Raw genomic sequence first — 14,283 nt, 5'->3', positions numbered from 1 at the left:
CAGAACTCTAGTACATTGCTGCAGGGGATACAAAAGAGTATTCCAAGTACAGCCACTTGGAAAACAGTGTGGTGGTATAGTATAAAGTTAAACATAGATTTACCATGCAGATCAGCACACCTGTTCCTACATATTTAACCAAGAGAAATGAAAGCATATTTCCACAAAGACTTGTACATGAATATTCATAGCAGCACTATTCGTAATAACCAAAACTGGAAACAACACAAATGTTCATCAACTACTGAATGGGTAAATAAGCATGGTTTATCTATAATATGAAGTGAAGTGAAGTTGCTCTGTCATGTCCGACTCATTGCAACACCATGGACTGTAGTCTACCAGGCTCCTTGGTCCATGGAATTTTCCAGGCAAGAGTATTGGAGTGGGTTGCCATTTCCTTCTCCAATAATATGAAGCACTCCATATCAATGAGAGAAAAATTACTGATAAAAATAATGACACTGATAAATCTCAAAGGCTTTAGGCTAAGCAAAGCTATCCAGATACAACAGACTGCCATATCATATGATCCCATTTATATGACATTCTGAAAGAGGTAAAACTATAGTGACATAAAATAGATCAGCGGTTGCCTGGACCCAGGGGTCAGAGAAGATCAACTACAAAGAGGCACAAGGGTCCTTTCTAGGATGATGGAATTTTTCTATATCTTGACAATGTGAGGATTTCGCAACTACACATAATTACCAAAATTCATCCAACTGTACACTCAAATGAGCAAGTTTATTATATGTCAGTTATATTTCAATAAGGCTAAAAAAGGAAACCTCAGTGTTAGGAAATCTTTATTTATTCCTGCTGTTTGACAAAATCTTGCTCTTAGAAATAATCTGAATATCAATCATCACATTCATAGCACTTAGATTTGAGGTTTCCTTTCAGAAGGCACTCACTAGCCATTTCATGTCTATGATTTGTTTTGATATTGTTTCGAGATAACAAGATACATCAGAAACTGAGCAATTATTTGACTTGCTTATTTTTCATCTTCAGAACATCATTTTCTGAAGAAGTAAGACCTTACCTAAAGTCAATGTATTCACAGTATAATGAAATTCAGCAAGCATTTGTTTAGGGTCTGCTAAATTTTGAATTCTGGAACCGTACTGCCTAGGTTCAAATTATAGGTCTATGGCTTAGCGGCCTGACCTTGGACGTTACTTAACCCTCTGTGTTTCAGTTCCTCATCTATAAAATGGAGATAATAGCAGCATCTACCTCATAGGCTTGTTCTGAGAATTAAATGAGTTAATCCATTAAAAGTGCTTAGAACAATGTGTAGCACATAAACAAACACCCTGCCTTCACAATTATTATATGCAAGGTGCTAAAACTACAACAAGAGTAAGAAAGAGTTTGTTTTCATGGTTGCTGTTTCCTTGTCTTGATGAGCTCACAGTTCAGTGAAAAGACAGAGAACAAATTAATAATACATAATAAAAAGGAACACAAAGAGAGACATCTTTAAGTACTATGAGAATGTGGATGTGTGAGCAATCCATGATGGAATTAAGGGAAGCTCTTGAAGGACCACTACAAGAGCAAGCTTTGGAAGAAAAAAGGGGGTTCTCCAGACATCCCCACACACACACAAAATAGTACAAACACTAGTAGTGGTCAAGCACTGAGGTCTGCTAAATGCTAGGCACTGTGCTGTAAATTTGACACAGGCCATTTCTCTTGTAATTGTTGCAATAACTCCATAAGCCTGATACTGCTGCTGCTGCTACTAAGTCGCTTCAGTCGTGTCCGACTCTGTGCGACCCCATAGACGGCAGCCCACCAGACTCTGCCGTCCCTGGGATTCTCCAGGCAAGAATACTGGAGTGGGTTGCCATTTCCTTCTCCAGTGCATGAAACGGAAAAGTGAAAGTGAAGTCGCTCAGTCGTGTCCGACTCTTAGCGACCCCATGGACTGTATAGCCTACCAGGCTCCTCCGTCCATGGGATTTTCCAGGCAAGAGTACTGGAGTGGGGTGCCATTGCCTTCTCCAAAGCCTGATACTACAGTACCCATTTTACACTTGAGGAAACAGATTATGATCACTTCTCCAAGGTTACCAAACTAGTGCATGCCTTAAGCTAAAATCCAAACACAGCCTTTCAGACTCTGAAACCTGCTCAGAGGGAAAAAAAAAAAAAACCACAGCAAAGACTCAGGTGTCAAAGCTCATAGAATCTTAGGAAAGAGCAAAGAGCTCAGTATGACACAGATAGAGAACACAGATCAAATAAGGAAGCTGAGCTCTTGGAGGTACCGCAACTGATTATCATGTCTCAGACAAGGAAATCCATTACTACTCCCAGACAGGATGTTTTCAAGGCCTACTTGCCAGTGGCTCAGATGGTAAAGAATCTGTCTGCAACATGGGAGATAGGGGTTCAATCCCTGGGTCGGAAAGATCCCCTGGAGAAGGAACTGGCAACCCACTCCAGTATTCTGGCCTGGAGAATCCCAAGGACAGAGGAGCCTGCTGGGCTAGAGTCCAGGGGGTCACAAAGAGTCGGACACGACTGAACGACTTACATGCACACTGCTTCAGTAGACTTAGTAAGCATTTACTTTGCCAGATCTTGATATCAGTGGCAAAGTTTTCTTAAAGTGTGTCCCAGTGACGATCTGTGCCAAAACCCCCTAGGAAATGTATTAGGCATACAGCTTTGCTAAGTACCACAGAAGCCTACAGAATCAGAACCTGTTTGGTCTGGGCCCTGAACTTGCCTGTTTAACAATTTCCCCAGGTGTTTCTCAGGCATACCAAAGTTTGAGAAGCCCTAGTAACTGTAGATTTACTGCTCAGAACCAGCCTCTCAGTTCTCTCAGAGCCAAGCTCTCAAACTTCAGCGTGTGCATGCAAATCACCTGGGAATCCTTCTAACACTCAGTCGACTGGAGGGGCGACAAGGGGCCCCAAAACTCTGTCAGTTGTTGTAGATGTCACTGGTCCCCAGAGCACGGTGGAGTCACAGGACTGTAGAACTACCATCGGGCTTTCCCTTCCCTTTCTAACCTCCCTCCTGCTCTTGCATTCATCTCTGGGCTACTTTCCCTTGCCTAGGTCTACTGCACCTTAAAACAATGTTCTGTTTATTCACCATCTAAAAATGTTGTACCTTTGCCAAGAGGCCATGGTCAAACTGTTTTTATTTTCCTATGGTAGTTACTGAAAAACGGTACTTTTAATTAAAAAAAAAAATGTTTCTTCAATGTCTGGAATTGTTCACTGACATTCTAGGAGGACCTATGGAGTCTGGCTTGCAGTACATCAAATAGATTTCATGATGAAAAAGGGTGTGGAAAACTGACCTTATTCTGTGTTACAGTGCAGGTACAATAGTTCGTCATGGGGTCCTATTAACATTTTTCGTATATTCTTTTAAAAAACATAATGAAACATGAAGGGCTGCCGTCTCCGGAGTCATTAAGGATTGACTCGGGAAGAACCTTAGTCTGAATGAATCTCCTTATTCAGATCTTCAGGAACCTGAGCCCTCTGGTCTCCTGTGCAGACATGCTCTGGAAGCCTCTCCTTGCTGGCACTCCTGCGAGGAAGGAGCCGTATGAAGCTGCCTGCCAATGCTGCAGCTCCCTGGCACCAGCAATGGCAAAAGCCGCTCTGGCTTAAAGGCATCTTTTGCATTCGGGGTGAGACGGCTGTTTTAGAAAATGGCTTTTTTCAGTTCCTAATGCTATTTTTCTATGTGTTATCGTATTTTCAGAGCACTAATCCTTAATCCTTATAGAGAAGATCCTTTGTAAGACCTCACTTTGTATTTTTGCACTGCCTCTTCTAATGGGCTCTCCTAAGCCTTTCCTAATGTGTGTCCATTAACTTGGATCCATTCTTGGTTTTGTAACTCAGATGGTTACTTTATCTCTGTGGTTAAAACTCTGCTGTTTGTTGTTCCCACTTAATTCGGATGAATTAAATAGGCACTTTCATAAAGGTGCTACATTACCAGCTCTCTATAAAATAGACAGGCCTGCATGCTGAGAATTCTCTGTGTATGGAAAATAAGTTTTGGTCTGAAATCTCATATCTTTGCCCTGAATTCTTAGTTCTAAGACTACAAAGAAACTAGAAATCAAGTTACTAACACAGTTATTAAAGAACATGCTGTCAATGGAGACAAATCAACACTTTGACAACTAAAATAAAGACTCTTTTTAGTACTTGACAAGCCCTTCCAGATGGAGTTAAACATCTAGGCTCATGCAAAAAGACAAAGGTGATTCTAGGCAAATTTGGGAAATAAATATAGTTCAGCATTGAGGCCCTCCTATCTCCTTTTCTCCTTCTCTCCTAACCCTTCACCCTAGTGTCTCATTTATTTAATAACTTTTCTCAAATACAAACTATGCATCATATACTGTTAGGCTCTAGAGATGTAACTTTAAATAAATCAAATACAGTTCCTGCTCTCACAAAACTTATCACCCAATGGGAAATATAGGAAAAAGTAATGCAATACGGGCTTCTCAGTTGGCTGAGTGGTAAAGAATCCACCTGCCTGTGTAGGAGACACAGGTTTGATCCCTGGTTAAGGAATATCCCCTGGAATAGGAAATGGCAACCCACTCCAGTATTCTTGCTGGGAAAATCCCATGGACAGAGGAGCCTGGCGGGCTACAGTCCATGGGGTTGCAAAGAGTCAGACACAACTGGGCAACTGAGCATACACACACACAATGACAATGTAGCATGCTCCATTCTTGATTTAAAGTGGTCGTCAATCAATCCCTGCCATGATTTGCTATTTCTTGTCACTAGTAGGTTTGGATTTGCAAGGCTAGTATTAATACTTACTCCTGGGCAGGATTCCTATGCCTTCAATTTGCATTGTTGACAGTAGGGGACACAATACTCTGGATCATGTCATATATTCCAGCTGGCTTTCCCTCAGACAAGTTTCTCACAATATTTAGCAAACAAATGAGTCAATTTTTGCATAAAAGAAGCTTTTACTAAACTAAAAACATAAATAAGAAGCTACTCATTAACATTGCTAATTATAAACAATGTAAAATATTCTTAAAACTACATAAAATAAGGTCACACAAATAAGTTGATATCTTCCATCACATGATTCTTTGATTACTGTCAGTTCAGTTCAGTTCAGTCGCTCAGTCGTGTTCGACTCTTTGAGACCCCATGAATCACAGCACGCCAGGCCTCCCTATCCATCACCAACTCCCAGAGTCTACCCAAACCCATGTCCATCCAGTTGGTGGTGCCATCCAGCCATCTCATCCTCTGTCATCCCCTTCTCCTCCTGCCCCCAATCCTTCCCAGCATTAGAGGCTTTTCCAATGAGTCAACTCTTCACATGAGGTGGCCAAAGTATCGGAGTTTCAGCTTCAACATCAGTCCTTCCAATGAACACCAAGGACTGATCTCCTTTAGGATGGACTGGTTGGATCTTCTTGCAGTCCAAGGGACTCTCAAGAGTCTTCTCCAACACCACAGTTCAAAAGCATCAATTCTTTGGTGCTCAATTTTCTTCACCGTCCAACTGTCACATCCATACATGACCACTGGAAAAACCATAGCCTTGACTAGGTGGACTTTGTTGGCAAAGTAATGTCTCTGCTTTTTAATATGCTGTCTAGGTTGGTCATAACTTTCCTTCCAAGGAGTAAGCGTCTTTTAATTTCATTGTTGCAATCACCATCTGCAGTGATTTTGGAGCCCAAAAAATAGAGTCAGCCACTGTTTCCCCATCTATTTCCCATGAAGTGATGGGACCAGATGCCATGATCTTAGTTTTCTGAATGGTGAGCTTTAAGCCAACTTTTTCACTCTCCTCTTTCACTTTCATCAAGAGGCTCTTTAGTTCTTCACTTTCTGCCATAAGGGTGGTGTCATCTGCATATCTGAGGTTATTGATATTTCTCCCGGCAATCTTGATTCCAGCTTGTGCTTCATCCAGCCCAGCGTTTCTCATGATGTACTCTGCATATAAGTTAAATAAGCAGGGTGACAATATACAGCCTTGATGTACTCCTTTTCCTATTTGGAACCAGTCTGTTGTTCCATGTCCAGTTCTAACTGTTGCTTCCTGACCTGCATACAGGTTTCTCAGGAGACAGGTAAGGTAGTCTGGTATTCCCATCTCCTTCAGAATTTCCCACAGTTTGTTGTGATCCACACAGTCAAAGGCTTTGGCATAGTCAATAAAGCAGAAATAGATGTTTTTCTGGAACTCTCTTATGTCACTACTTGTTTAATTTAATGCAGTGTTGCCTCTCGCACCCAAAGTTTCTCCCTGTCTTAATTTTTAGAATTGGAAACACTTAGGTGATACTCATCTGATTGGGCTTCCCTGGTGGTTCAGATGGTAAAGAAAACACCTTCAATGCATAAGTCCTGGGTTCGATCCATGGGTTGGGAAGATCCCCTGGAGGAGGGCATGGCAACCCACCCTAGTATTCTTGCCTGGTGAATCCCCATGGACAGAGGAGCCTGGCAGGCTACAGCCCATGGGGTTGCAAAGAGTCAGACACGACTGAGTGACTAAGCACATCTGATTGTGCTTTGGGGACATTAAGTGAAATCTTAACTTCTTAACCTGCTTTCTGAGATCAGACATAGATAGGATACAACTTTTTAAACATCTTCTTCCTAATTACCTAGGTAGAAACCCCATTTTCTCTTTCCTATCATCCCCCAAAACTATCTTTTTTTTCCCATCAGCTTTCCCACCTGAAGAATCCTGCTTCTTCACAGTTGTCCTCTCTTCCCAATTCTGGCCAGATTCATTGTGCCTTAGCTACAGTAAAAAGAACAGGAGACTGATGTTATATGAATGCAAGGAAATTACCTAGTGAGAATCTCTTTGAATCAGGAAAAACCTTGACCTTAGATAAACCCTCCAGGTAATTAATTCTACAATTCTTTCTGAACAGCCTATTTGTTTGAGGAGTGTTTTTATATAATGGCTTAAGATTAATATAATTTGTGTATTCACATTTTACTTTATCAGAGGATTATCTTTATTGATTGACTGTTAAAGGACATTTCCTACTTAAAAGGATTTGAGATGAATTGCACAAAAAGCCACATACAGAATCAAACCACAAGATTAAAAAAATAAATAAATAAAAGGAAAAAGAGAGAGAAAAGCTGATACTATGACTCCTAGAACTAGCCCATCCTCCATCCCACTGTAATTCAAGGCAATCTAGACCATCTACAACATTGGAGAGTATTTATTTGGAGTTGTGTCACCCTCACCCTTTACCATACTGTAAGTTCTTTGAGAATCAGAGATGTGTCTTAGCCAACTTTTGTATTCACAGAGCCTTGGCAAAATTCTGGATACAGGCTGGATTTTCAATAACAGTTTGTTGAATTTGCTCTGAATTTCTAAATTTCCACTCTACTTCTTTTAAGAGCTGTGCTTCTTTTTCTTCTATTTAATATTTTAATATGTAAATGTAAATATACTAAAATATCAGAACCATTTCAAAACACAGTTTTATGTGGTTTTGCTTCCTATAACATTAAGATGTTAGTATAAAAAGAATTAAGATATGATTCTTCCCCCAAGCAATTTGTATTTTTAAAGGCTAGAAGGGACTACTGTCTCTTTTCTGTATCCTCCGTCAGTTTTGCTGCCCCCTGAGTGTCCTGAAATAACCCCGACATCCACCAGACAACCTAAAAACATAGATGTGAGGAGAAAATGATCTTTAAACCGCTCTCACACTGCCCTCCCCTACTCTTGCTGCCATCATCCTTCACTCTTCTTAGATAGGAACATTGCCACCTCTGCTACTACTCAGAAAATCATAATATAGAAGATCTGATTTTTTTTTAAGTCCAAAAAATTTCCAGTCCCTCGTAGAGGATGACTGATCACTATCAAATAGTATTTGTAAATTTTACCACATACAATTTACCTTAGAGCCTTATCAACATTTTCTAGAAGATTCCAGATCACCAGAATAAAATTATATACTTTTAATTATACAGTTTCACTTTTGAAAATGTAAAAAAAAAATCAAGGTAATTACATAATTACTATTTATTATATTCATCGCTTACTAATTCAAACATCACTAGCATCTGTATTTTGCCAAGTATGTTATAAAATGTCATAATTCCCAATCCCTGTCGATCTGTTTAAACTTTAAAATATCTTAAAATATTTCTATCCTCCAAACATTTATATTTTCTATTAAAACACAATTATTTATTTTGTGTACATTTTTGATAGTGAATTTCCATGACATGGATCTTTATCTGTTTTATTCTTTCATATCCTCCTAAACTCCCAGACCAATGCCTGGCACAAAATGGTACTAATTAAATATTTCCTAAGAGAGGGCAACTGTGAAGAACAAAGATTCTTCAGGTGGGAAGACTGGTGGGAAAAAAAAGGTAGTTTTGGGGGACTACAGGAGAGAGAAAATGGGGTTTCTACCTAGGTAATTAGGAAGGAAATATTTTAAAAGTTGGATCCTATGTCTCCTATGTCCTTAGTTCAGTTCAGTTCAGTCTCTCAGTCGTGTCCAACTCTTTGCGACCCCATGGACTGCAGCATGCCAGGCCTCCCTGTCCATCACCAACTCCAAGAGCTTGCTCAAACTCATGTCCTTCAAGTCAGTGATGCCATCCAACCATCTCACCCTCTGTCATCCCCTTTTCCTCCCGCCTTCAATCTTTCCCAGCATCAGGGTCTTTAAAAATGAGTCAGTTCTTCTCATCAGGAGTCCAAAGTATTGGAGTTTCAGCTTCAGCATCAGTCCTTTTAATGAATATTCAGGACTGATTTCCTTTAGGATTGACTGTTTGGATCTCCTCGCAGACCAAGGGACTCTCAAGAGTCTTCTCCAACACCACAGTTCAAAAGCATCAATTCTTTGGTGGTCAGCTTTCTTTATAATCCAACTCTCACATCCATACATGACTACTGGAAAAACCATAGCTTTGACTAGACAGACCTTTGTTGGCAAAGTAATGTCTCTGCTTTTTAATATGCTATCTAGGTTGGTCATAACTTTTCTTCCAAGGGGCAAGCGTCTTTTAATTTCATGGCTGCAATCACCATCTGCAGTGATTGTGGAGCCCCCAAAATAAAGTCACTGTTTCCATTGTTTCCCCACCTATTTTCCATGAAGTGATGGGACCAGATGCCATGATCTTCATTTTTTGAAAGTTGAGTCTTTTTAAGCCAGCTTTTTCACTCTCCTCTTTCACTTTCATCAAGAGGCTCTTTAGTTCTTCTTCACTTTCTGCCATAAGGGTGGTGTCATCTGCATATCTGAGGTTACTGATATTTCTCCCAGCAGTCTTGATTCCAGCTTGTGCTTCATCCAGCCTGGCATTTCCCATGATGTACTCTGCATATAAGTTAAATAAGCAGGGTGACAATATACAGCATTGACATACTCCTTTCCCAATTTGGAACCAGTCTGTTGTTCATGTCCTGTTCTAACTGTTGCTTTTGACCTACACACAGATTTCTCAGGAGGCAGTTCAGGTGGTCTGGTGTTCCCATCTCTCGAAGAATGTTCAGTGTCTTATGTCCTACTCTTTCTCCTCTCATCACTATTTCCTTATCCTCAGCACTGGTTGGGGGGAAAAAAGGGCAGCAGCCTACCACTAAGCCTCCCATAATAGATGGGCAGTTTCTTGAGGAGATCTTAATTACTTTTGTAAAATAATGAAACGAAACACAGAAAATTCTTGGTTATGAGTGAGAACACATAAGCAGCTGCATTCTGAGGTTCATCGTGTTAGCATGTTCCTGAAGGGAGAAGCAGGGGAAGCAAGTAGAAACTCCAAGATAGTCTTGCCGTTGCCCTCTGTCTAGTGTGTAACCTTTTAAAACTGCATTTGGTTGAAGCAACTAAATGAGAAAAGAATTTGGAAAAGGTTGAAGTAGAGGCAGAAGGATGATTGAGTGACCAGAAATTAAAACCTATGAAGTTGGAGGAACTTGGTCAGTTCAGTCAGGAAAAAGAGCACAACTGAAGAGAACAAATCATTATAAATGAGGCTGGTTGGGCAAGATATTTGCAGGGTCCCCTGAAACCCGGTTCACAATGCTGGGGGATGGGGAAGGATAAGCAGCTAGGAACTCATGTGCTGGGCAGAGTAATGGCCAAAGGATGTGGTGAACTCAACTTCATAGAGCAGACAAAATCTGTAATTGAGCAGGCAATGGTTTCATGATTCCAAGTAAGCCAATAACAACAAGATGAGAGTAGCTTACACTTAAGTACTTTGAAGGTATTTTACGTGTGTTGTATTGAATTCTTACGACTCTGTGAGGTAGATACTATAATTTCTCCATGTTATAAATAAGACCAAGATGAAGAAACTAAATGGTTAGGTGACTTGCCCAAGCTCTTCCAGCTAGAAGGTGCTCAAGCCAAGCTTCCAATACAGGTAGTTTAAGTCTGGAGATGTACTGTCAGCCTCACAGGACACTCCACTCCATGCATGGTAGGATCAGTTGGTAGAGAATTCAGAGAGCAGGCCACAGGAGGAAAGAGGTAAGAGCTAGGCAGTAAGGTAGGGGGCTGGGCCAGTGGATAAGGCTCAAGGTAGGCTGAAGACCCAGGGAAGAACTGGAAAGTTAGGCTGGTAAACTGAGGCAGAAGCCAGCATATTAGAGGAAGGACAGGCTCCAACAGAGAAGTCAAACAGCACTCACATCTGGTATATGAGATACAACGTGCATGTGGTAGACCTCATGCCAGGCCCAGGAAATTAAGGCTAAGGCTACTTCCAGGCCTGGGCAAGACTGTGACAGTGAAGAGGTTAATGCTGCGATGGGGGCCTGGGAACATGGACTGACCAGACACTGTTACCCCTCATGCAATCCACCAGCCCATGCCTCAGAAACTGAAGGTGACTTAAGAAGGGCCTGTCCTACCTTGAAATCCCAATGAAGACCTTGGTGATGCCATGAACTTTGTAGAAGGCACAACGAATTCAGTAAGGGCTAATCACATAATTAAAGCAGAGCCCTCCACAGCCCCCCCAAATATAAAACATTACATTTGTAGATAGGTGAGTGAATTGTTAAAGCTCAAAGAGCTTCCCCATTCATTCAAGATGAATCATCCCTTTGGAAAAACTCAATTACTTAGACCAAAGGCCCCTAGGATCATTTATAAATCTTCTAGAATTTTCCCCTGGGTCCTGTCCCAAACTTAAAGGATCAGAAAATCAGGTGGTAGGGCACAGGAAATTGTGGTTTCCTTAAGTGTCCTGGATAATTTTTGTGATCTGTGTGACTCATCTACATGAACACATGCAAAACACTGCCAACAGGAGTCCATTGATGGGAATATTCCCCAAGAGCTGCATCCTTCTGCCATCTCTGATGGAAGTGCATGACACTGGCCTGCTCAGAGCACGGGTGTGAGGTTCTCATCCAATGTTACCTGATCAGGTACTTTAGGGATCTGTTGAACCAAAGCAGGAACAGCCCTTCACTCAGGTGACAGAGGCCATCTTGCTTCAGACACTTCTGCTGAAGATGGTAATGGAATAGGGTCTTAAAGCCAGAGTCTTCAAACAAGAGAACTTGAGAATGACAAGATCAACCATGGATAAATAGGAAACAGATTGGGGGGCGGTCCTAAGATGGCAGAGAAATAGGAGGGGGAGACGACTTTCTCTCCCACAAATTCACCGAAAGAACATTTAGACACTGAGCAAACTCCACAAAACAACTTCTGAATGCTGGCAGAGGACATCAGACACACAGAAAGGCAGCCCATAGTCTTCGAAAGGAGATGGAGAAGTCTTGAGGCTACTGTAAGAATAAGACTGAAAACCAGAGACAGGAGACTTAAGTCCAAATCTTGAGAACACCAGAGAACTCCTGAACCCAGGAAGCATTAAATGATAGGAGCTCATCAAACGCCTCCATACCTACACTGAAACCAAGCACCACCCAAGGGTCAACAAGTTCCAGAGTAAGATATACCACGCAAATTCTTCAGCAACACAGGAACATAGCCCTGAGCTTCAATATACAGGCTGTCCAAAGTCACACCAAACCCACTGACATCTCAAAACTCATTACTGGACACTTCATTGCACTCCAGAGAGAAGAAATCCAGCTCCACCCACCAGAACACTGACACAAGCTTCCCCAACCAGGAAACCTTGACAAGTCACCTGTCTAACCCCACCCACAGCGAGGAACCTCCACAATAAAGACGAACAACAAACTACCAGAAAACAGAAAGGCCACCCCAAACACAGCAATATAAACAAGATGAAAAGGCAGAGATGCCCAGCAGGTAAAGGAACAGGATAAATGCCCTCCAAATCAAACAAAAGAGGAAGAGATAGGGAATCTACCTGATAAAGAATTTCAAATAATGATAGTGAAAATGATCCAAAATCTGGAAAACAAATTGGAGTTACAGATAAATAACCTGGAGACAAGGATCGAGAAGATGCAAGAAAGCTTCAACAAGGGGTTAGAAGAAATAAAAAAGAGTCAATATATAATGAATAATGCAATAACTGAGATCAAAAACACTCTGGAGGGAACCAACGGTAGAATAATGGAGGCAGAAGATAGGATAAGTGAGGTAGAAGATAGAATGATAGAAATAAATGAAACAGAGAGGAAAAAAGAAAAAAGAATTAAAAGAAATAAAGACAACCTCAGAGACCTCTGGGACAATGTTAAACACACCAACATACGAATCATAGGGGTCCCAGAAGAAGAAGACAAAAAGAAAGACCATGAGAAAATACTTGAGGAGATAATAGTTGAAAACTTCCCTAAAGTGGGGAAGGAAATAATCACCCAACTCCAAGAAACCCAGAGAGTCCCAAACAGGATAAACCCAAGGTGAAACACCCCAAGACATATAACAGTCAAATTAACAAAGATCAAACACAAAGAACAAATATTAAAAGCAGCAAGGGAAAAACAACAAATAACACACAACGGGATTCCCATAAGGATAACAGCTGATCTTTCCATAGAAACTCTTCAGGCCAGAAGGGAATGACAGGACATACTTAAAGTGATGAAAGAAAATAATCTACAGCCCAGATTACTGTATCCTGCAAGAATCTCATTCAAATACAAAGGAGAAATCAAAAGCTTTACAGACAAGCAAGAGCTGGGAGAATTCAGCACCACCAAACCAGCTCTCCAACAAATGCTAAAGGATCTTCTCTGGACAAGAAACACAGAAAGGGTGTATAATCTCAAACCCATAACAATAAAGTAAATGGCAACGGGATCATACTTATCAATAATTACCTTAAATGTAAATGGGTTGAATGACCCAAGCAAAAGACAAAGACTGGCTGAATGGATACAAAAACAAGACCCGTATATATGTTGTCTACAAGAGACCCACCTCAAAATAAGGTACACATACAGACTGAAAGTGAAGGGCTGGAAAAAGATATTTCATGCAAATAGAGACCAAAAGAAAGCAGGAGTAGCAATACTCATATCAGATAAAATAGACTTTAAAACAAAGGTGGTGAAAAGAGACAAAGATGGACACTACATAATGATCAAAGGATCAACCCAAGAAGAAGATAAAACAATTATAAATATATATGCACCCAACATAGGAGCACCGCATTTGTAAGGCAAATGCTAACAAGTATGAAAGGGGAAATCAACAGTAACACAATAATAGTGGGAGACTTTAATACCCCACTCACACCTATGGACAGATCAACTAAACAGAAAATTAACAAGGAAACACAAACTTTAAATGATACAATAGACCAGTTAGACCTAATTGATATCTACAGGTCATTTCACCCCAAAACAATGAATTTCACCTTTTTCTCAAGCGCACACAGAACCTTCTCCAGAAGAGGTCACATCCTGGGGCATAAATCTAATCTTGGTAAATTCAAAAAAAATTGAAATCATTTTAAGCATCTTTTCTGACCACAATGCAGTAAGATTAGATGTCAATTACAGGAGAAAAACTATTAAAAACTCCAACATATGGAGGCTGAATAACCAACAAATCATAGAAGAAATCAAAAAAGAAATCAAAATATGCATAGAAACAAACGAAAATGAAAACACAACAACCCAAAACCTATGGGACACTGTAAAAGCAGTACTAAGGGGAAGATTCATAGCAATACAGGCTCACCTCAAGAAACAAGAAAAAAGCCAAATAAATAACCTAACTCTACACCTGAAGCAACTAGAAAAGGAAGAAATGAAGAACCCCAGGGTTAGTAGAAGGAAAGAAATCATAAAAATTAGGGCAGAAATAAATGCAAAAGAAACAAA

The 14,283-nt window shown here is 40.6% G+C and overlaps 1 protein-coding gene across 9 annotated transcripts in view; it reads right to left on the bottom strand.

Moving 5' to 3' along the window:
• LOC145509620 (uncharacterized) overlaps positions 1-14,283 on the bottom strand; it is a 533,964-nt gene that overhangs the window by 367,988 nt on the left and 151,693 nt on the right. For 4 of the 9 annotated variants that reach the window (XR_014056240.1, XR_014056246.1, XR_014056247.1 and 1 more), the window contains one exon: positions 6,729-6,795. The exons of the other annotated variants lie outside the window; for them this stretch is intronic. The gene's annotated coding sequence lies outside the window, so the exon portion shown is untranslated. Of the gene's footprint in view, positions 1-6,728; positions 6,796-14,283 lie in introns of those variants that run through there. 9 annotated transcript variants of the gene reach the window in all.

Source organism: Giraffa tippelskirchi, chromosome 6, assembly GCF_054371585.1.
Source record: "Giraffa tippelskirchi isolate mGirTip1 chromosome 6, T2T-mGirTip1v1.2.pri, whole genome shotgun sequence".
In the NCBI taxonomy this organism is placed as follows: Eukaryota; Metazoa; Chordata; class Mammalia; order Artiodactyla; family Giraffidae; genus Giraffa; species Giraffa tippelskirchi.
The sequence above is the reverse complement of the archived record's forward strand: the minus strand, read 5'-3'. Positions and strand labels throughout refer to the sequence as shown.